General features: G+C 48.4%; 1 protein-coding gene across 35 annotated transcripts in view; it reads right to left on the bottom strand.

Annotated features, from left to right (window-relative positions):
• MAP2 (microtubule associated protein 2) overlaps positions 1-20,319 on the bottom strand; it is a 211,735-nt gene extending 191,416 nt beyond the window's left edge. For all 35 annotated transcript variants that reach the window (XM_054069490.1, XM_054069501.1, XM_054069489.1 and 32 more), the window contains exon 1: positions 20,181-20,319. The gene's annotated coding sequence lies outside the window, so the exon portion shown is untranslated. The remainder of the gene's footprint in view (positions 1-20,180) is intronic.
• Between the last annotated feature and the right edge of the window lie 1,566 nt (positions 20,320-21,885).

The following is a 21,885-nucleotide window of genomic DNA, read 5'->3' as shown; positions in this document are numbered from 1 at the left end:
AGGAAATGCCATTTCTGCTGTTAGCCAAAACGCTCATGTGGCATTTACATTTGCAGAGAATCATCAGGAAAGTTCATTCTTTTTTTCTTCCCTGAGAACAGAAGCACGAATGTGTAAGAATCAAGAACACCTCCTTTCTTCTCCACCCACATGGACTTGGCAGCACATCCCAGTATTTTGTGATGTCAGCTTTGAAAAACCTGCATTACATCGCTTCGGGGCCTCTGAGAAAATAAAAACAATTAAGCTACACATTGATTTAAGACTTGCCCTTTTCTCCTCTGTGTGCCCTGCATTCAAAGAGAGACTTGTTGGTTCCCCTAATAAGTCTGGCCCCAGCGATGCTGCTGATCGGAGCTGGCTCCTGGGATTAATGTTTCCGCTATCAACAGGTGAACATTTATGAATTGGGAGGCCTATAGGGCTACCTGGGCAGCACGTGGTGCCATGAGCACTGCAGCTGGGAAGAGCGCTAGCATGTTAAGAACACACACCAAAAGTAATGTTCTTGAACTCAAAACGATGAAGGAAATTAAGTCACCCAGCGACTCTTGCAGGACAGAAGAACCGCAAAGGGCAGTTTCCCCCAGAAGAAGGTTCTCTCCTGCCTGCTCACTCTCCTTCTCCAGGAGGCTGGGCAGAGGAGGTGTCTGCCATTCCCATCGGCATTCACTGGCAAAGATCAGTTGGGCCAAACACAGACACCTACATCCAAAGTAACACAGGAGTCCAGGGCCAGGAGAGGGGGAACACAGACAGAACTCTCAGTTCAAGTGCGCCTTTCCGCTCGGGATCCCTGGGGATCAATGTGGCTCTCCCGGCACACCTTGGGCATCCCTTGCTTAGTACCAGCCAAATCTGCAAGGGCAGACTGAACCCCACCTTTCTGTTAACACACCTACAACTCTCAAATGTATATGCACAGATTCTCTCCTAACAGCAGCCGTTCTAAGCGAAGGATGAATTTTGCCTGAAGGTCTAAGGACAGTGCCACAGTGGGGCATGCACTGCTCAAAAAGCAGCAACAGGAATAATCACACTAGTAAGGACATAATCACGCTTTTAGGTACTAATCCCACAACGTAGCCGACAAGCACAGACTCCTCTTCATCCCTAAATGAAAAGGCTGGGACCTCAAAGGGACGCATTGTTGACACAGATACCCGAGTTTGACAAGCGGACTTGGGCTTCCATCACAACTGGAAAATGCACCCAAAGCTAGATTTTGGCGCTGACTAGAAAACGCCGAAATTAAAGCCCAATAGAACAACTAAAATTTAACTAATGGCGAACACGTAATTCAGGCACAGATTTCACTTCTACCTAACAGTAAATCCTGTTTGGTGGCACTTAAGCCCATGACCTTCCATTGACACACAGGATTTATAAAGCCTGCTAGCTATTTTACTGGGAAGTAACTATCACACTCGTAACAAGATTTCCAGAGATTACAGGCTGGTTGTACTATCAAGCCCACAGCATGGCGTATAAAGAATGGCAAATTTACTATTTCCAATAGGCATAATGAATAAAAACAAAGAAAAGAGACTCGCAAATCACTAATAATCCCATCCAAGATTACCATCCTGCCCATAGGTTTTGTAGAGAATAACCAAAAGCAATAGGCTTGTTAGAAAATGAGTGCTGTGCTAACTTCACCAATTGAAAATAAAAGATCCTTTAATTCTCCTGAGAAATCTAGGTAGAGAATGTCTCAGTGGGAGTCAAAGACTGATGATTATGGGTTCTCCTACAACATACGCTCTGCCTTCTGAAACTCTTTTCAATGGAAGATGCTAATTAATAATACATGGTTCTTTTCATTGTATCAAAACCGATCTATATCACGTATCATCACTTTTCTATCCTTTACTACTACTCTCCTGTTGAAATCACACTGAAATTCCAGGCCTGACCTGCTCTCCAGGACCCCTGGTAAAGTCCTCCATGACAGCTACCTTCCCTAAGGACACCAATGCTGTCTCTCAAGAAGCTGAGACTCCCAGCTGAAGGCGGGAGCAGCCTCTCAACAGCCAGCTTACAACTACAGAACTTCTCCTTCTGCAACGGGAAACAAATCACGCCACCTTCCCCCTTGCAGGACAACAAACACATCTGTCTTCCCTTCAAGGTCCTTGCAGTCAATCTGTACATCCGAAAATGCTCCTGAGCCACTGAGGGAAGAGGAATAAGGGGCATACTTATCAATATGCTCCACAGGAGTCAGCCAGGTGTCAGCATGGCAGAGCAACACAGGAAATGAATAAGCTGATTTAATAGCTCTTTCCTTGTCAGTTGATTATAAAGATGGTTACAAGATGAATGTCCTTATTTCAACATACATGCACACTTCATTCCGTCATTCTTCATATTTTACACTTTTCCACCGAGCTGACAGAGATTCCATATACATTATTACACACTGTGTTTGATAAGGTCACCTAAATATATTCTTTTCAACTGTTTATTTCCTTTGGCACAGTACCACATTATCCTTACTGTTACAGGACAGCTTCCTCTTCACAGCCCTCCCGTCCGTGAGGGAGCTATTGCTTTGGCACGTGTACGCAGTGTGCAGCAGGACTTGCATTCACGCACATCACTACAAACATGCACACAGCAGCAGAGATTGCAGGTAATGCATATGCCACTTGGAAACTGCCCAGGTGACAACTCATCTATCGACAGCCATCACCTGACTGTTGATACTATTTAACACAGCCCAAGTATACAAATACCACTGGTGTCAAATAAAAAGCTCCATTCAGCTCAGTGGAGTTACAGATGTGCACACATATGTGTGCACATGCATAAATAATTTTAAAAGTAAGGACATACAATGAGTACTGTAAATTAGTGAAAGGCACCTATGCGGATCAGTATGGAAAAGCCTTGGGGAACTTCGCAGGGATGCAGCTCGGCTCTAAGAAAATCTGACATCCTCAGCACTTTGGAAAAAAAAAAAAAATATTCTTCACACAGCATTTTTGGCAATAGATGGGATTACGAAACACGGATAATTCTCTAGTAAAGGACAGAAGCTGGTTTGAAACAGTCACAGAAAGGCAGTAATTCTCTACAGAATTCTGTCATATTCAGGATTAGGCTCTTGTGGAAAGTCATCTCTATTCCAATCTCCTCCCCAAGTGAAAAAGCCCCGAGCCATAGCTCAAGATTCCCCAATACAGGATTTAAAAGTAGACTACTATGCGACTCTCAGATACCACGGAGAGCATCAAAGCTATTTGCTTAGAATAAGTGGCAGCATTAGCCCAGCCAGTATCTCAAATGACACCTTATAAAGATGTACTTTTTCCATCTGACAAACAGCATGGTTTCACCAGTTGTCAACATAAAAGTCTAAATGGCAAAACCAAAATTAAACTACAGCTTTTTCAGTATGGAAAAAGGAAACCAAACATCTGCTGTGTCTTCTGCCTCACTAGTTTGGAGGTTTTGATGTGTTAAACTAGATAATGTAAATAAATGCAGTTTTAAAGCCTTGTTCTAACATTGCTCATGCCTCTGAGCCATCAAAATGAAACATCAATGTTCAGGACCATGATTATATGAAACACAACACCACATCCTAACACTGTTAAAGAGCCAGGCCAAAAGGGGTCTTTTCCCGGTTTGAAACTGCAAGCTGGTCTGAACAATAAAACTCAAGACTATTTAAGATCTCTTTAGATCATGAATGTCTGTATCAAGCTTAGCCCAATAAGGCAAAGTTCTTCACACATTCCCCAGGCGAAGTAATATTATAAACAATAATTACTACTATTAAGTGGGTGTAAGTTTAGAGCCTTGAAACCATTCTATCACTAACATCTGTTACACAGCTAAAACACAAGTCTTCCTGGAAAAAAAACAGAATCACAGAATGGTTTGGGTTGGAAGGGACCTTTAAAGGTCACCTAGTCCCACCCCTCTTCAGTATTCAGGGACATCTTCAACCACATCAAGTTACTGATACATATAATCATATATATGAAATATATAGACTCACATATATCAACTATCTAAAGAAGCTAAACACCTTATCAGGCCAATGTGCCAAAGCAGTCAGACACATACAGCTCAAGGCACCTCTGCAAAGACAGACAACATTCTCAACAGCTGATTTAGTGTGAAAGCAGGTGCCAAAACCCCAATACAGAAGAAAAACAAACACCACAGCCACTCAGCTTCCAGCCAGGAACAAGTCCCAGCCTGCTACTCCAGGTCCATTCCAACCAAAACATCGCTCCAATTCTCCCTACTGCTTCACGCACACTGAGTCCTCCAGCAAGTTCCACACAGGGTTACCATGAGCTCAAATTCCCCAAGAAAAATAAGGTTACTGTGCCCAGTTTTCTGCTTCTGACATCTCTGCAAAATGTGCTTCTTTCAAGGACTGCCCCAAAATCCAGCAAAGCCAAAATACAGATTCCCACCAAAGGCGAATGGCCTTACAGCTTGATTCACAGAGGTCTTTAGCACTTTAGGAGGCCCAAGGCAGCAGATGAGACACCTCAAGAGCTCCCCATTCCAATCTGCTATGTGTCATACAAAAATACAACAGGATCCATACCAGCATTTTCTGCTCGTTTTGGTATCAATGTGGTACTGGAGCAGCAATTCTGGACATTCAGAAGCGCGAGGCCTCATCCGGTTTACACACAGTAGCAGCAGGACTGGAGGGAAAAAGAACTCGTACTGTGTTCTTTGTCACAATTTTACAAAGCTGGAGAGCCCCATCATGGTGTGCAACTGCTCATCATCCCCTCCGTCATTCACTGCATAAACCACACCCCCTCCAAACACTGAAGCTGCCTGCACTAGACACTGTCTAAAGGAAGTACCCTAATTACGCCTATTTTAGGATTTACATTTTAATTTTGGCTTCAAGACAGCTGAGCTTTTCTCAGGGGAAATCCAACAGTGGCACAGTAAATCCTTCAGGCACGTTCCTCCTTTTTTCTAAGCCGCTGCTGTGGTTTTTACACTGATTGAACATACCATCAATGCACAACAAAAGAATATTCTGGCCTCTCTGGGTAACAAACTGTTAAGGTAAGGACTGCCTAACCTGCGGCAATAGCTTTCAAGAACTGGGAAGATTTGGTTTTCCCCTCCCAAGAGTAAAATAAGAAATACCATATAGCCTTTCAGAGTCAGGGAGAACTAAAAATGAACAACTTGATCCACTCTTTCAAGACAGTTATTCCATATTCATGTGGCTGCCTCGTATCATGGGGCAGGGTGTCATTTGCTTGTCTTCAATAAAATATAAACACTTCTACTGCATAATGCAAATTAGCTTGTCTTTAACAAGGATCTTAGCTGCAGAACCAACCCCACAGGTAGTAGCCTTAAAAATTCAAGTGATATTTCAAACAAGTTTTTTGAGGTGGATACCTCATAACTCACTGCATGAGATTCACAACAGGCTTTGATATCAACACTATCAAGTAATCAAATAGATACTTCCATAACGAATGTTTTCAAGTTGTGCTTATCAACATTGTAACATGAAAGAGACAAGAGATATACTGTCTGCAAAGACACTGCTCAAAGAAGATACGGGATAAAAGCTAGCGATGATCTGGTTATTCCATCAACATCACAAGAACGGAAGTAATGAACAACCTATTCGTGCTTCCTGTGGGTGCTCCCAAGCGTTTGTAACGAGAGTAATCGGAGTTCACAGAGCTCCTGGACTAGTTTCTTATTCCCTCAGTGTACCTAAGACCTCTCAAAGCAGCTCAGCAAGCAGGTCAGCAGTGCAAGACGGTATCCATCAGTCCCAGATTCAGCAAGAGCTGGGAGGCAAAGCCACCGGTTCACAGAAACAACTCCCTTGAGAAGGGGCAGCTCCCATCTCCCAACGCAGCAGCGAGAGAACCAAAACCTGCCCAGGCATCTCCATCCTGCCGTGCCTCTTTTCCCTGTGGAGCAGGCAGGTACAAGGGACATAGGCGGGAGAGCAGTTCCCTCATGCTCATTTCTGTGCCCCTAGACAAGGCTTGCCTAAATTCCTGACCCACCACATGCCTCCAACTGCTGCAGTTGACTGGCCAACACCATAAAAGGGGTTTGGAGCTTTTTAAACCCTTGTTTCCCTACCGCCATCCTCATAGTTCACTTGAAAACTGACAAACGTTTGCCCTTCCTGGATTGCGGGTGCACTGAAGGGGAAATATAGACCAGAATTAAATACAGGTAGAATATTCACACAAGGCATTGACTCAAGCTTATATAAATCACAGTGCAAACGACACAGTCGTATGAGTCTGAGCAGCCCTTATCTGTTGCACACATAAATATTCAGAGAAGCAGACGGTGCCAGCTGCCCTCAGGAAGCAGAATAATACTGGTTCCACGTCACTGCCACCACTCACAGCGCCGCTGTCCCCAGCCCACCTGCCACCACCCCAAGACGCTTCGTGCCTCTGACTCAAGTGCACGGGCTCTTTTGTTGGGCGCCTAGAAAATACCGTCTGCAGTATTCCCGAGCCCTAACATTTCAAGCAGCTCCAATTCAGCTTTCAGCTCTGTTCTTTGTCCTCTAAAAATAACTCGTGTTTAATTGCAACTGCCTACAATTTTCTAATTCCTTGTGACCCCAAACCTCTAAATCTATTACCCAGAGACAGCCACAGTAATCCTTAATGAAGGTGTGGGTATGAAGCAGCATGCTAGGGGCCATCTGCTTGCCAGGTGTTTCCCGGCTTAGCTTTTCCTCTCAACACACTCCTCCTCCTCTAATTCCAAGGAAGGCAATTTCTACCTCAGGATAGTCCTTGGTTAAAGGCACAGGCAAGGGCTTTGCTGCAGGCACGTCAGCTGAGCACAGCCACATGCAGCACCTACAGCCAAGAGCCTGGAAGGACTGTTCATCACCATACAGGTCTGCCTGCGACCACCAGCAAAAGACTGTGCCAAGTGTATTTCTGACTGTTAATAGGAAGGGAGCCAAGTGCAACATTTTCACTGTAACCCTATGTCCCGTGTTCTCCTCTCAATCCAAAAAAAAAAAAAAAAAAAAAAAAAAAAAAGGGAAAAAAATAAGGCAAGAGCCTTTTTAGAACTGGACTCTATATATATATACACACATATAAGATCCTGATTTAGAAAGTACTAGGCAAGATTCACAACCAGTGTAATTCGATGTCACAATCTATTCAGGCAGATTAGATCCTGTAATCTTCATTTTCAAAATGGAGCATATGGAGCATTAACTTCCTTAACACCCCTGTGTTTCAGACAGGTAAAGGCCCTGCAGCTCTCGGACACACATTCCCATCCCTCCCTTTCACCAGTTCTCTGGAGCATTTGAGAACGCTGGACTGGTAGAAAGTCATTTTTGCACAGCAGCAGCGTTGCCCTGGCTCAGCTTCCTGAGCCGGCTTCCCACGGGGTCAGGCAAGGACCAGGCACCGTGGGAGCAGACAGGCACAGGACCCCCGGCACCAGCTGCAATAAGCCTTGGCTGCCAAGGGACCGCATAGCCCAGACTGCCGCACGGCAAGGCTTCTCCCAGCTCCCACTACACACTAACATCGGTTTGCACACAGCATCTCACATTTCAGGCCAAATCCAGCAAACATTTACTTGAGCACTCGCATTATTCTGCTCTAGAGAACCATTGCTGACTGGTTACACACAAGTATCGGGGTCGGTGAATGCGCATAGCAAAACTGCCTCAATATTTCTCAAATGGAGTAGAGAAAATGGAATTTTGCTACGGCAAAGAGAAGAGGCCTTTGGACTGCTTCTTCCAGCATATGGAAAGGGATGCTGCAGGGCAGCTCTGGAGCGTCTGGATGCTCCTTCTATCCTCAGGAATTAGCAGGATAACAAAGAGCAACTGCTCCTGCTCAGCAGACACCCAGGGCAGAAATGCCTACTCTGCCCCAGCAGCCAGGACCCTGCTCTCCCAAGCCGGGGCACTACGCAAGCCCTCAGCAGCACCGCTGCTCACAGCTGCAGCCCTTGGCGCAGTTTGCAGGCACCCTACGCTGCCTACGGGAATGTCAGGCCCTAACCAAACTTCTCAGGGGTTCCAGAGAAGGTGATTCTGCAGAGACGAGGCTGGCACTTGCCCACAAAATCCCCACAGGAAGCACTTCCAAGGGAAGCAGAGCTTCTCCAGTTCTACTGTGCATGAGGAACCAAGCAAATGGGACAAGCTAAACCCAAAACCAACAGCGTGTGGTGAACGTGTCAGAGGCTCTCACAGCTAGCAGGCACTATCTGCCCCATGGCTGTCTACCCATCATCCAAAGTCCCATAAGCAATTCCTCATTTCCAGACAAGGCCCAGCAGAAGAATATTGCAGGTTCTTTTTCAATGGTTTCACCTACATAGTGGGTTTCATATCCACACGGAGCTCTGACCAGAGCTATGCTTCTGCGCAAAATGAATGGTGAAACTGAAAAGCGACAAAAGGAGAGACACTTAAATGCAGCCAGAGCTGCAGTGAAAGGGAAAATTGCCCAGTACCACTGCCAATTGCGAAGGATTTTAAAGTTCAGCTGTAAAGTAAATCCGTCATGGAAAGGGAAATATTATCAAGTGACTACAGCCACAGCACTTTTATTCTTGAGGCGCTCTTGCTTGCCCATTTGACTATTGGTATGTTTTAATATTTTATAAAAGGAAAGTTTCTGCCAGCAATTATTTCACAAGCCTTAAAACATTCTTCAGAGAGCTACTCATGTGCTTAGTGAAACAGGCATGGGGCAGGGCTTGTTTACTAATCCAGAGGATTACGCTTCAATCTAGACCATGCCTTGCCTTCAGGTAAGGGTAGCAGAGCAAACAATAAATACACCAGGCTTCCAACTGCAAAGCCATGAGGGGAATAGAATCCAAAAGAAAGTTATGTTTATACTATGTTTGGATGGAAGAAAAGAGGGGAACATGGGGAGACAGTTCCTTCTTCATACTGACAGGAAATCCTGACAGGCAAATTCTATCCTTACTCTTGCATCAACTCTGAAAACAAATCTACCAGCTACAGCTCAGGTAAGTCTCCATAGCTAGTTTTTCAAATAAAAACTTAACACATGCCCCTGATATCTCTTTTTGCCTTTTTAATGCAGAAAACTTCATCCTCTTCAGAAAAATATTACTATTCTACCATTATATAAAGCAAATTTGAAATAAAAATAACTCAGATCTTTCAAGTGACTGAAACCTTGGAATTAAAATTCCCCTGGAAATGGCAGGGTAGTAAAGGTAAAACAAATCACCTGGTGCTGACCACAAATCTAGTTCAGAGGAATGACCCACATGGCCCACTCTGTAATACCACATCTTCAAGGAAACAGCTCTGTCTGATCCTAGTAGTAAACAGCATGGAAAACATTAGGTTTGCCCGGTATTTTTTCCCCCAAGTACTTATTCCCTCCTCCTGCTTGCAATAGGCTGTAAAAATATTCAGCCTTAACACACTTAATTCAAAGCACAAACAAGTTGCTTAGCCTAGTGCAGCTTTCACCAACACCTTGTTGCCGTCCCCATCGCTGGAACAGGAGACTCATGACCCCACCCAAAAAAAGGAGTATCTGCCTTAAGACAGCCAGTAGCATTTTTATCTGCTGGCTCAGGAAGGCACATACCTTACATCTATTAAACTCCACTGCTGTCAGCATCTTTAAATAAGTTACAACCAAGGTCTACTCTCTCATCAACAGCAGCGTACATGTTCAGCTGTGCAGCAAGACAACAGCTAGAACCAAGATCACCATGAGACTGAAAAGCATAAGCATAAGGCATTGTTTCAGCCGTGTCTCAACACCTGAGCTTTTGGGCTCCAAAGACAACTTAGTCCAGGTGAACCACAGAAAGCCCCCACAATTACAGGCGCCTGGTGTGCGTCCAGCAACGCTGGCAGCACCCACACAAGTCAGCACTCACCCCAAAGTCAGCCCCTGAAAGGACTCGAGGGCTGCAGCGATGGCTGAGCAGTAAGGCTTGACTAACTGTGCCTATTGGCAATTACAGCTAATAACACAGGTGAGCACTGGCATCCAGATACCAGCTTTGCCATCTACACAAACACACAACTATTCAGGCATCCAAAGAATCAACATCATAAACAAGATAAAGTGAGAAAGTGTGTTTCTAACCTCAAAGCATTTGTAATTTTCAATTAAAATTCTGCAACATATTATTAATTCCACTGATTGCAAACAGTGCTGCTGCAAGTAGACAGGGGACCAAAACACGTGAAGGCAAAAGGAAAAAAGAAGCCTGACTGAATTACATTTCTTTGCCCACAGAAACAGTTTTGTCCTGGGGGTCAATCTAAGGGAATGCAATTCAAGTACAATTTTGGTTTTTTCCAATGTACTCCATGAAAAAAGTTCCAAGTTATTCATATTGAAAGGCATGCTTAAGGGTATTTTTAAATCTTACATTCAACATATTGGCAGTGTTTTAAGCAACACTAGTAGCACGCCATTTAAAGTGATCTAGCCTAAAGGACTGTAAGTATTACCTATAAATCACCACTGCTAATTTTGGCTAACTATGTGCAATATACAATCATAACTATTAATTTGTCATATTACAAAATGCCTTTTATTCAAAGTTTAACATAAATTTATTATATGCTGTAACAGATAGCACTCGGTAGTAGGAAATGCTTACATTCAATATATTTCTAAGCCTTATTCAGAAGCACAACCAGCTCTCTATGCCCCCAAAAGCTCAACTTTGCAGAACAACATTGAATGAAAGCTCTAATTTACCACACTCTATCCTTTGCTCTTTGGAATGAATCACGTTATTAACTGCTCCCCCAGCAAGAGATTTGTTTGTTGTTTTCGGGGTTTTTTTTTCCTCCAATTACTCTCTCAGCATTTGCCAACCTTCCCTTTCCTACGCCAGGAAATATACATACTTTATCTCCCTAAACAAAACAAAATATACTCTTTCCTTCCCCCTGATTTATGCGTTTCCTCATCATTTTCCTGGGGAAAATTTTCTTTATAGGACATCAATTCAATCATGTCAGAAAAGAAGCTGGAAACAAAACTCATGTGCCACTTTCCTCCCAGGCATGCAGAGCCCCAGTCCTGACGCCAGGTCTGCTCTGGACACCAGGCAACACAGACCCTAATTCGCAGGTGTATTCTGAGCATGCTGACAGCCTGCGAAGAGCATCCTCTGGGCCAAACGCTGCCCCGGCTGAATCAGTGCACATCAAAAACAATTGCAGCACAGACCTGGAGTAGCCGACTCCTGTGGCTCGGACACCGCCCTCCTGTTCTTGTGGCTAGCCCCTCACACTACCTATTTTCTAGTACAGCTGCAGGCAGGCACTGAAGGAGGATGGGGCGATTCTGCAGGTCAGGAATCAGCTTAGGGCCAGGATACATGGCTTCATCTCCGATTCTCTCCAAGCTACAGGTCCATAAGCAGGACAGCCTGTGAATGACCCAACACCCAGAATGGCTCTTGAGGAACAAGCTTCAATCCCCTTTTCCTCTGCAAATCATTCAGCTCCACCCCTCCATCTCTCTTTTTTGAGCCCCTGGATTTTTTTTCAGCCTTCCTGAACGTTTTCCAGCTTCTGAGGGAAATAAAAGCTAGTATTGGTTTCATCACGACTCAAGGGAAGCAGGCAATTGCCTACCCACACACTGCAAAGGGGAACAGCAGCCTGCCTGCCCACCACGTCCCGCGACACACCAGCCAGAGACACCCGAAAAGCATGCCAGGCACCAGCAGCTGGGGCTTTGTCAGCCAGAGGCGCCCTACACAGCAACATCCAGCTGCTGGTAATCACACCGCAGCCACAGTAGCTCAAACAGAGGGAGCAGCGCTGCTTTCTGAGCGATAGCACACAGCCACAACAGCAATGGGTGCCCAAGCTTACCTTACCGGATCACACGGCGGCAGCTGCAAGAGCGGGATATGGACTTGAAAAGGCTGTGGGGTCTCCTCGTCCCATGGTCAGCCAGGGGACAGTGGAATCATGTTAACACTGGCAAGTGTTGGATGTCAGCGCTGGGAGTCATTACACCGTGGCGCACAGCCTCGAGTCCAGAGTCCAAGCAAATTCCCCAGGAGGGGATCAGATCTCTCTGTCAGACCTGGCGGTCACAGAAACAGAGCAGCTTGGCAGAAAGAGCTGGTTAGCTAACACAAGCTGCAAAACAGGAGAATTCAGATCTAGACCTAAACCCTCCTTGAAGTGAAAGGATTTTGAAGGCACAACATCAGCCCATTTCACAGCAAAGAGGTTTTGCTCACTGACCCCCTCAGCCTCTCAGCTTTCCCAGAGGTTAAGGGGGTCCTTGCACTTAGTATCTGGCACCTTACAATTTTCTGTGCTAGCTTAACAACTTACACAGACATCTTCTACAGAAAATGAAGGAGGTAAAAATCAGAGAGACATCACTGTGCCTTGAACCCCGTGGGGCTCCTCTGTACATGGCACGGACCACGCTGTGGTTGAGTTATGTAGGATAACCAATCGATGCAGCTCTGCACTCATGGCCAGCACTGCTGGCCCAGCAGTACAGCACCCAGGGCACTTCTGAAGGTCCGCAGCACTTTCTGCTGTTTATCTCTGCACCAAATTTGAACCACAGCTGGAGTTTTCAAAAGCACAGCCTTGTTCTGAACCGTTGCAATATTCTTGCCCTACGTTCTCATTTTGAGATATTTTCTAACTTTGTTCATCCAAGATCAGACTCTTGGGAAAAGCGGCGAGTTCTGCACAGCAAAGCAGCTCTCCGAACAGATAACGTACATTCCTCAGAACAGAACCAAAAGCTCCCAATTTTAAACCAGAAACCAGCTCCTATCATTCCCTCCGGAAAATAAAGTGAAAACATAGTTAATCAAATCAATAGGTCTTGTAATCAAATGCTGCCAAGTTCGTAGACGATTGCACTGCTGGGTTTGGGTTGGATTCTTTTCAACACCGTTTATCCAGATACCGCATACACTTTAAATACAGCTAACTTTGCAAATGGCTATTGAAATTTAGTTTAAATCTCCCCCTGGGGACAAAATGACAAGTTTCACAAACAGAAAAGTAAGTTTTCCTAGACTTAACTCACTGGAAGCAATTGCGATCTAACTGCATTACAGCCACAAGTACTAACAGAAAGCTCTTCCTATTCTTGCCGGGGGCTTGACCAACACGAGACAAGAAATACTCCTCAGATCCCCATACCACAAGCACCAGTCGTAAACGACGGAGCAGAACTTGCCAGGGAGGCTGAATTCTACCTGCAAATCCATAGCTTCAGAATTCACAGATATAAACTGATTATTTCGCTCAAGGGAACAGCACCCCAGACTTGCAATAGTGAAAAAACAGGGCTGAAAGGGCATTGTCTTTTTCCAGATGGTGCAAGTCAGGTGCAGACTCAATGAATTCAACACAGTTACACTGATTTTCTCCACTTAACACTCTCACTTGTAATACAGCCATTGTCTCAGTTATACTACACAAACATACAGATACGCATACATATATTATCTGAAACATGAACACCGTGTGCTAAAATAAATGAATACTTTCTACACCACAGAAAGTCAGAAAAACAACATGTTTAAAAAACGCTAAAAGAGAAACAGTATATTGCAATGTTGGTCCATCCCATCAACCAGCACTAACCTATCTTGCAAACTACAGAAAACAGAGAGATTTGATAAATCCTGATACTACTGACACTGCCCAGGCCTTGCCTTTTCACCATAATTCCTTTCAAACCAGCACCCCACCAAAGATGCGGGATTCTGAGGGCAAACAGCCTCTCATCATTTTGAACGGTGATGGCTCCCCCCACCTCCCCAATAAAGACAAAAGAACAAAGCTCAGTTTCATCTGTCAGACCTGTAGGGAAAAACAGCTGTGAGTGTGAAACCAGAAGCAGCAATAGCATTACCTCATCTTTTCTCCTTAATAAAGCAGCAAACAATTAGCGCTAAAATAAAATGGGTCAATCAAGACTTCAAATCTTCTTAACAGCTAGCATAGTCAACCCATGTGGTCACAGCAATCCAAATTAACCCTATGGATATATCAGTCCTTTCCTCCACTACAAATGTGAAAGCAATTACAAATGTCACATTGCATCTCCTTCTAAAACACTCTCCTATAGTTTAGTAGCACAACCTGTGATTTAACCTACCTATGAAATAAAAGCTTTTTCCTCTACTGCGGCAGATGGCTTAAGAAACCACCTCTGTTTCCAGCACCGATCCTCTAAAGCAGCTCCACCCTATGGAAATGGGTCTCACGCTGTTTTCCCTTATTAGCTGTGATGCACGAGAGCTGCTGCTAATCAGCACACACCTGCACATGAGGCAAAGGAGCAGAAGAAAAAGCCCCAGCTAAGCATGCCTAGCCCCACCCATGCGCTCCCTCAGTGTGTATGCGCTTGGGAAGGGATAAGCAGCGCACTGAGTCCATCGAACGTTTTTTCCAGAGATACTCAGCACCACTAAACATCAATGGGTTTTCACCCACTGAGCCCATGCCCCCCGAATTTAAACTCCTTCCCTTTTCAGCAAAAGTCTTCCTTTTTCAGTTAAAAACATGTTTAACTTTTAAGCATGCTTAAGGCTCACTTTCAAGGGCAATTAAGCATGTGTTTAAACAATTGAATAAATCCAGATGGACCACAACAAGAATCTTTGAGTCTCAGGGAGCAATTCAGTTTATCAGCACATCCATAATTCCATTTCTTCATCAAGTACACACATGGACAGGTAGCACACAAAGTATCCTGATCATCAGATAACTCTGCTTCGAAGGGACTTGGGAAACCACCTCATCCTAGGATCACAGGATATGACACCTTTCCAGATTTCTGGCTGTTACTCATTCCTGCACGTTAACCACAAACACTCCCTGACTTCTCCCTCTTCTCACCACTTCAAGAAAACAGACTTGCCTCCAACACACATACAACATGCCACTTTTGAGGGTGATAGCTGAAAGGGTCCAGCAGGGTCTGCAATGGGCCTCACCCACTCACTGCTGTGTTGGGTATTTCTAGCAATTTCCAAAATGCAGACAACTGTTCAGTAAGCGCAGGGCCAGACCCCGTGCTGGTGTCAGTACACAGAGCAAATGCTTCCGCTCATGGACCTGGCTATATCGTTTAGCAAGCGGTAACTCATGCGGGAAGCAGCATGACACAGGCTGCAAAGAAAGGTATGCTTCTGGAAAACCATCCAGCAGCAAGTGAATTCTTAACCCAGAGACAGCAGCTATTTATTTATGGACTCCTACGATCAGATCAGTCATGCCGAGGCACGGCACCTCAGGGGTCATTCGGTGACAACTCTTCTTTATCGTCAGAACATATTTAAAGAGCATATCTAAGTCAGTACTGACATAACACACCATAACAATTACATCAGATCTCTAAATCAAGGGTGCAAATGCCGCTTTATGTAACAAACTGCATTATAAGCACAATGAACTGCCCTCCGTGCTGAAAGTGTGCTAAAATCCTCCACAGAGGAACAGCAACTTCTTATTCTCGGGATGACAGCTCTTTGGCTTCTCTCAAACACCCACAGGCAATGCGCAATACGGGCGCAACAAATTGTAAGGTTCCATTAACCAAATCCTGTCCCTTGGGTAAAAGATGAGAAGATAGAACTCGGGCTACCGCAGCCCACTGCTGAGATAACCCCTCTGCTCAGAGCCCTGCTGCACCAGGGCTCACCTGCGCATTTCATTTTGACACTGAACAGTCTCGGGAAGCCATCAGGGTTGTTCAGAGTGCATCAGAGTTCAGCTCAGTCAGGACTGTCTGAGCTCCAGCAGGCTGGTACCACACCAAGGTCGGGGGCCTCACGCAGCTGAGTGCAGCAGCAGTGTTTTGCAGAAATGGGTGCAATGAAATACACAGGGAGGAATCCAAGAGTTGCCAGACCCGAGTGTGACAAGAGCAAGTTTGGGCTCCATTCTGCACATCACACTTTCAGCACATCAGCAGCAGAAACATACGCCCATCCACAAACTGAACTGGCATGGACTGTCTCTGTGCTAACTGATGAGACCTTTTAACACTAAAAGGGAAGGTGCCCATCCTCTCATCGTTGGTGAATCACTTCTTAGTGATCTATGAAGCAATGGCAGGGGTAACTTCACTAAGTAATGCTCTCTCAGCATATTCTCTTTCTTCCCAGCAAGGGCTGAAATGCTGTGATCACATCATCCAGTCGGGAGGCAAGTGAGAAAAGCTATAGAAAATAAATATATCTTGCAGCTGAGCCTCTGCTTTGGCCATGAGATCTGCAGTTTACACATCCCTGCAAGTCTAAAACGGCACAAGTGAAAAGAAGCAGGTTCTTTCATGGGAAGAACACAAAGGTTTGAGGGGGAATGGGAAGAAACAGATCAGAAAGGACACATGCTTCAGTCTCGCAAGGGATATTCTCCCTTCTGGAAACAAAAGGACAGGTTTTCCAAACCGCAGGTGGCGTAAATGCTGGACAGCAAATGATTTTCTCAAGAATGGCTGGAGTAAGATTTATTGACACAAGCAGAGGCACGAGAAATCATGAAAAGGCATACTAGAGACCTAGAATAAGTAAGCCTTACAAAATACAAACGTGCACATCCCATTTTAATGCATGATTTCATGTCCATGACCACTTACCTGTGAAAACTACTGTTTTATATCAAGAAGAAGCCTACATAAAAACACACCAATGAATCAGAAAATATCTTTATTCAGAGGAAAACCAAGGCTTCCTGCTTAGCGCAGAGAAATAAACGATGTCTGTATCTTACACATGGAAAGCAACTCTCCTGGCACATGGCACACCCCTTCCTTTCCAAAGGAGTTTCACAAAGCACATCTTATTCCAACGGCAGGGCGCAATCGGTGTCTCAAATGTCTGCAGCAAACTGAGGACAGCAGCCTGTATTTGGCAGCAGGTTCCCGGCACAGCACCACGGCACCGCAGAGCCGCACACGCTCACAGCCGGTACCTGCAGCGCTTCAGGCGAGGTGTGTTTGGCATCATTTTCCCTTACATAAAAAGGCTTTGTTCTCCATCACCTCACTGCGGTTGCTCTCCATGCACCATACCCCTCCGGAGCAGATCTGTTCAACACTGGGAATGATTTTGTGTGTGTCCCTCCCCGATGTGAATTAAATTGCTGACACCCCTTGTTCTTTGTTCAGCCCCACAGATCCCTCCCTTCTCTGGGATCCCCCACAAATCCCAGAGGAGCTATGGGGTGGGGGCAGGAGAGAACAGGCAGTTACATCCCTTCAGGTGGTTTACAGCCTAGGGATGCTCCAAACCCCTCACAGCAGCAGGAGTGGCTGTCTCTAGGGAGACAAAACAGGTGTTACTGGGGTCTGGGAGCTTCACAGGGGCGATCGCCTGCAAACTTCGGCTTAGGGCCACCTTCTGACAGAGCCTGCACCACCTGAGAGACAGAGGGAGCGCACAGGACCTGGATGTGAGACCCTACCCTGCACCCCAAACCATCCCTAACGGGCACCCCCCACACATAGCTGATGAAAGCCAAGACTTACATTCCGAAATTACGCAAGGGTAGATTTAAAGGTGGAACTTTGACAAGTGTTTTAGATCTGTTATCACTTAAGAGGACAGAACTGTTTGCCATGGAGGTCACTGAGGGCTTGTCCAAGAAATGGTCAGGTAGAAAAGATGAAACACTTAAAATCTGCTAAAGGTAGCAGCATCATCGTGGAAAAACACTTCGCCCCTCACCTGCATCTTCCTGTTCTGTCTTGCTATGGCTAATGAGATACTTGATGCAAGTAAAAGATAACATACGGAATACATAAAAGGGAATGCTGTACCAAGGCATCTCTAAGCTACCTAGAGAAATCCCTGCCTCCTCATCGCATCCCATTTAGGGATCATGCAAAGAAAGGACTAGAATCTATTTGTCGTCACCTGCAATGTCTGTAGAAGAGGGCACGCACATTGCTCAGCGGGAGCATGTGTTCTCAGTGTTGGGTACCGGTGCCCATGAAGATGACACACTGTTATTCTTGATGTTCATCATCTGATCTGTAGAAGGTGCCTGTCATCCCCAAGGACCCAAAGGTACACCCTTCTCTAAGCATCCTAACTGCACAAATAAGCACATTTAGGTCCAACCTAACATTTAAATTTTGGGCTGGATTTCAAGTTTTAGCCTGGATTCTCAGCCTGATCCAGTGGGAGGTGCCCCTGCCCATGCCAGGGAGTGGAACCGGATGGGCTTTAAGGTCCCTTCCAACCCAAAACACCCTAAGATTCCATGATTCTAATATAAATTATCAGTGTTCAACAAACTGCACCGGGCGAGGGAGGGAGGCAGCGCAGGACACAGGCATGCAACCCTTCCCTGCTCCCCCTCAAGACCCCAACAGACGTTCTAGTCCCCCAAACGTCCCCAGCGGGTGAGTCTCCATCCCCTCAGCCACCCCCAACAGCCACACACGACCCCTTCAAGGGTCCCCAATAGGTGTGTGCCTCCTGCAGCAGGCGTCCCTACCCAGCCGCCCCCAAGGGACACAAGACCCCACCCTTGCCGCGCACTCCTCACAACTGTCTTCAATGGGCACGGGCCCCTAGCTGACCCAACGGGCATGAGACCCCCACTAACCGCCTACAACGGACCCTCCCCCCACCCCCCCCAATGGGTGCAAGCCCCCAGCCCTGTTGCGCCCCCAGCGGCCCTCAGTAAGCACCCCCTTAACTGCCCCCCACCCTCCTCAATGGGTGTGTGAGCACCCAGCCCCACACCTACAAATGTCCCCCAAAGGGCGTGCGCCCTCAAACCACCCCTAATGAGCACAAGACCCCAGCCCTGCCCTGCAATGACCATGACACCCCAGCCCTGCCTCACGCCCCCCCAACAGTCCCTAGTGACCATGACACCCCAGCCCTACCCTGTGCTCCCTATGGGTGCGCGCCCCCCCCAACTGCTTATAATGGGTGCGTGAGGCCCCCCCCCCGACCGTCCTCAACGGGCACACGAGACTCCCCCTCCCAAGCGCTCCCAACGAGAAGCGAGACCTCAGCCCTGCCCCGCACCCGTGGGCGCTGCCCCCCAACTGCTTACAATGCACGTGAACCCCGCAGCCGCCCCCATAGGCGTACGACCACCCCCCTCAGCCGCCTCCAACGGGCACCACGCCCCGCCCTGCCCCGCGCTCCCCCTCCTCAGCCGCCCGTAACGGGCGCACGACACTCCCCACCCCCCCCCAACGGGCACGTGCGACCCCGCTGGGCGCGCGCCCCCCTAACTGCTTACAATGGGAGCGAGACCAAAGCCCAGTCCCGCGCCCCTCCAGCCGCGCTCAATGGGCGCCCCCAATGGGTGCGCGAGACCCCCCCAGCCGCCCCCAACGGGCGCGTGCGCCCCCCCCCAATGGGCATCACCAACGGGTGCGCGAGACACTCCTCCCTCAACCCCCGTCTCCTCACAACGGGCGCGAGACCCCAGCCCTACCCCGCCCCCCCCCAACTGCCTACGATGGGCGCGAGCCCCCTCCCCCTCAGCCACCCACAACGCGCACGAGACTCCCAACCGTCCTCAATGGGGTGCACGAGCCGTGTCCCCCCCCCCCAGCAGCTCCCAGAGAGCACGAGACCCCAACACTGCCCCGCGCCCCCCATGGGCGCGCGACCCCCAACCGCCCTCGACGGTCGCGAGACACCTCCACCCCACCCCCGGACGCCCCCAACGTGTGCTCGAGACACCCTTCTTACCCAACGGGCGCGTGCGACCCCAGCCCCCCACCCGTCCTCGATGGGCGCCCCCATGGGTGCGCGAGACACTCCTCCCCCCACCCAACGAGCGCGAGACCCCCGCCCTGCCCCGCGCCCCCGACCATCCACAACGGGCACGAGACCCCCAACCGTCCTCAATGGGAGCGCGACACCCTCCCCCCAGCAGTCCCCCCAGCGGGCACGAGACCCCAGACCTACCTCGCGCCCCCCAACCGCCCCCTATGGGCGCGTGCGACCCCAGCCCTGCCCCGCAACCGCCGTCAACGAACACGGGACTTCCAACCGCCCTCAATGGGCGACCCCTCCCAAACCGCCCCAAAGGGGCACGACGCCCCAGGGCGCCCCCCCCCCACGCAGCAGCCCTCAATAGGCACAAGCCCCCCAGCCGCCCGTGCGGGTACCAGCCGCCGCTGCCGCCGCTGCCCCCGCAGGTCAGCCCTTACCGAGCGGCGCGGCGGCTGCCGGCACCGGGACGCACAGACAAGGACGAGAAGGAACCACCACCTCCACCCCGCCGCTCTCCGAGCCGCCGCCGGGACGCGGGCGCCGCGCGCCGATCCCACGGCCACGCCCCCTCGGGATGGTCACGCCTCCGACCACGCCCACATGGAGCCAGTGTTCCTGTGGCCACGCCCACATCTCCTTAATCACGCCCGTTCCAGTGCCCACAACGAGCCTTGGCCACGCCCACTCAGGTCTCGGGCACGCCCGTGGCCTCTGGCCACGCCCTCTCCCCGCCCGCAGCGGCCCCTGCATTGCGGAGCGCTGGCAGCGGGGGCGCCGCTCCCAGCCCTGGCCCGGAGCTCTGCCCCCCCCAAAAGCCCCCATCCCTGGCTCTGTTCGGGTCTGCCAAGGGTGCAGGGCTCGGATGTTTTTACGTGGGGCAAAATAAAGACTCGTGAGCTGCATGATCTAGTGGTATCCAGATTTAGTTATAGCTCCCTCGATAAATTTGGAGTCTTATACAGAATCACAGACTTATGGGATGGTTTGAGTTGGAAGGGACCTCAGAGCCCATCCAGTCCCCCCCCTGCCATGGGCAGTGACACCTCCCACCGGATCAGGGGCTCCAAGCCCCGTCCAACCTGGCCTTGAACCCCTCCAGGGATGGGGCAGCCACCACTGCTCTGGGCAACCTGGGCCAGGGCCTCCCCACCCTCACAGCAAAACATTTCTCCCCAAGATCTCATCTCAATCTCCCCTCTTGCAGCTGAAAACCGTTCCTCCTCATCCTGCCCTGCTCTCCCTAATCCAGAGTCCCTCCCCAGCTTTCCTGGAGCCCCTTCCAGCACTGGAAGCTGCTCTAAGGTCTCCCCACAGCCTTCTCTTCTCCAGGCTGAACAACCCCAACTCTCTCAGCCTGTCCTCCTAGTGGAGGTGCTCCAGCCCTCGGATCATCTCCGTAGCCTCCTCTGGACCTGTTCCATATCCTTCTTATGCTGGGTATTTCGGCATGGACACAGGAGTCCCAGTAGGGTCTCACAAGAGCAAATTCCTCCTTTTCCTCTGGAGAAAGAGAGCAAATAGTGGCGAGTTAGGTTTAAAAACCACTTCTACAGCAGCTTGGAAGTTGTGGTGCTGGTAACTTACAAACCCTGCTCTCGTAGGGACAAGCTCCCCCACTGTTCCTGGAATTCAACAATAAAGGACTATAGAATCATAGAATGGTTTGGGTTGGAAGAGAACTTAAAGCCCATCGAGTTCCGACCTCCCTGCCCTGGACTGGGACACCTCCCACTGGATCACAACAGCAGAGGAAAACATTTCTTCCTAATATCTCATCTAAACCTCTCCTCTTTGACCTTAAAACCATTGCCCCTTCTCCTACTGCTACAAGCCCTGCTTAAAGGTTTTTCCCCATCTTTCTTGTCAGTACTCTTTCAGCACTGGAAGCTGCTCTAAGGTCTCCTTTAAGTCTTCTTTCTCCAGGCTGGACGACCCAAGTCTCTCAGCCTCTCTTCAGAGGGGAGGTGTTCCAGGCCTTGGATCATCCCCGTGGCCTCCTCTGGACCCGCTCCAACAGTTCTGTGTCTTTCCTGTGCTGAAGGCTCCAGAGCCAGACACAGCACTCCGGGTGTGGTCTCACACATGCCCTGCAAAGACCTTGATGGAGCTCTCCCCAAGCATGGCGACTTCGTCCTTCCCTTC

Source organism: Cuculus canorus, chromosome 6, assembly GCF_017976375.1.
Source record: "Cuculus canorus isolate bCucCan1 chromosome 6, bCucCan1.pri, whole genome shotgun sequence".
NCBI lineage: Eukaryota > Metazoa > Chordata > Aves > Cuculiformes > Cuculidae > Cuculus > Cuculus canorus.
This window is presented reverse-complemented; position numbering and strand designations above follow the sequence as displayed.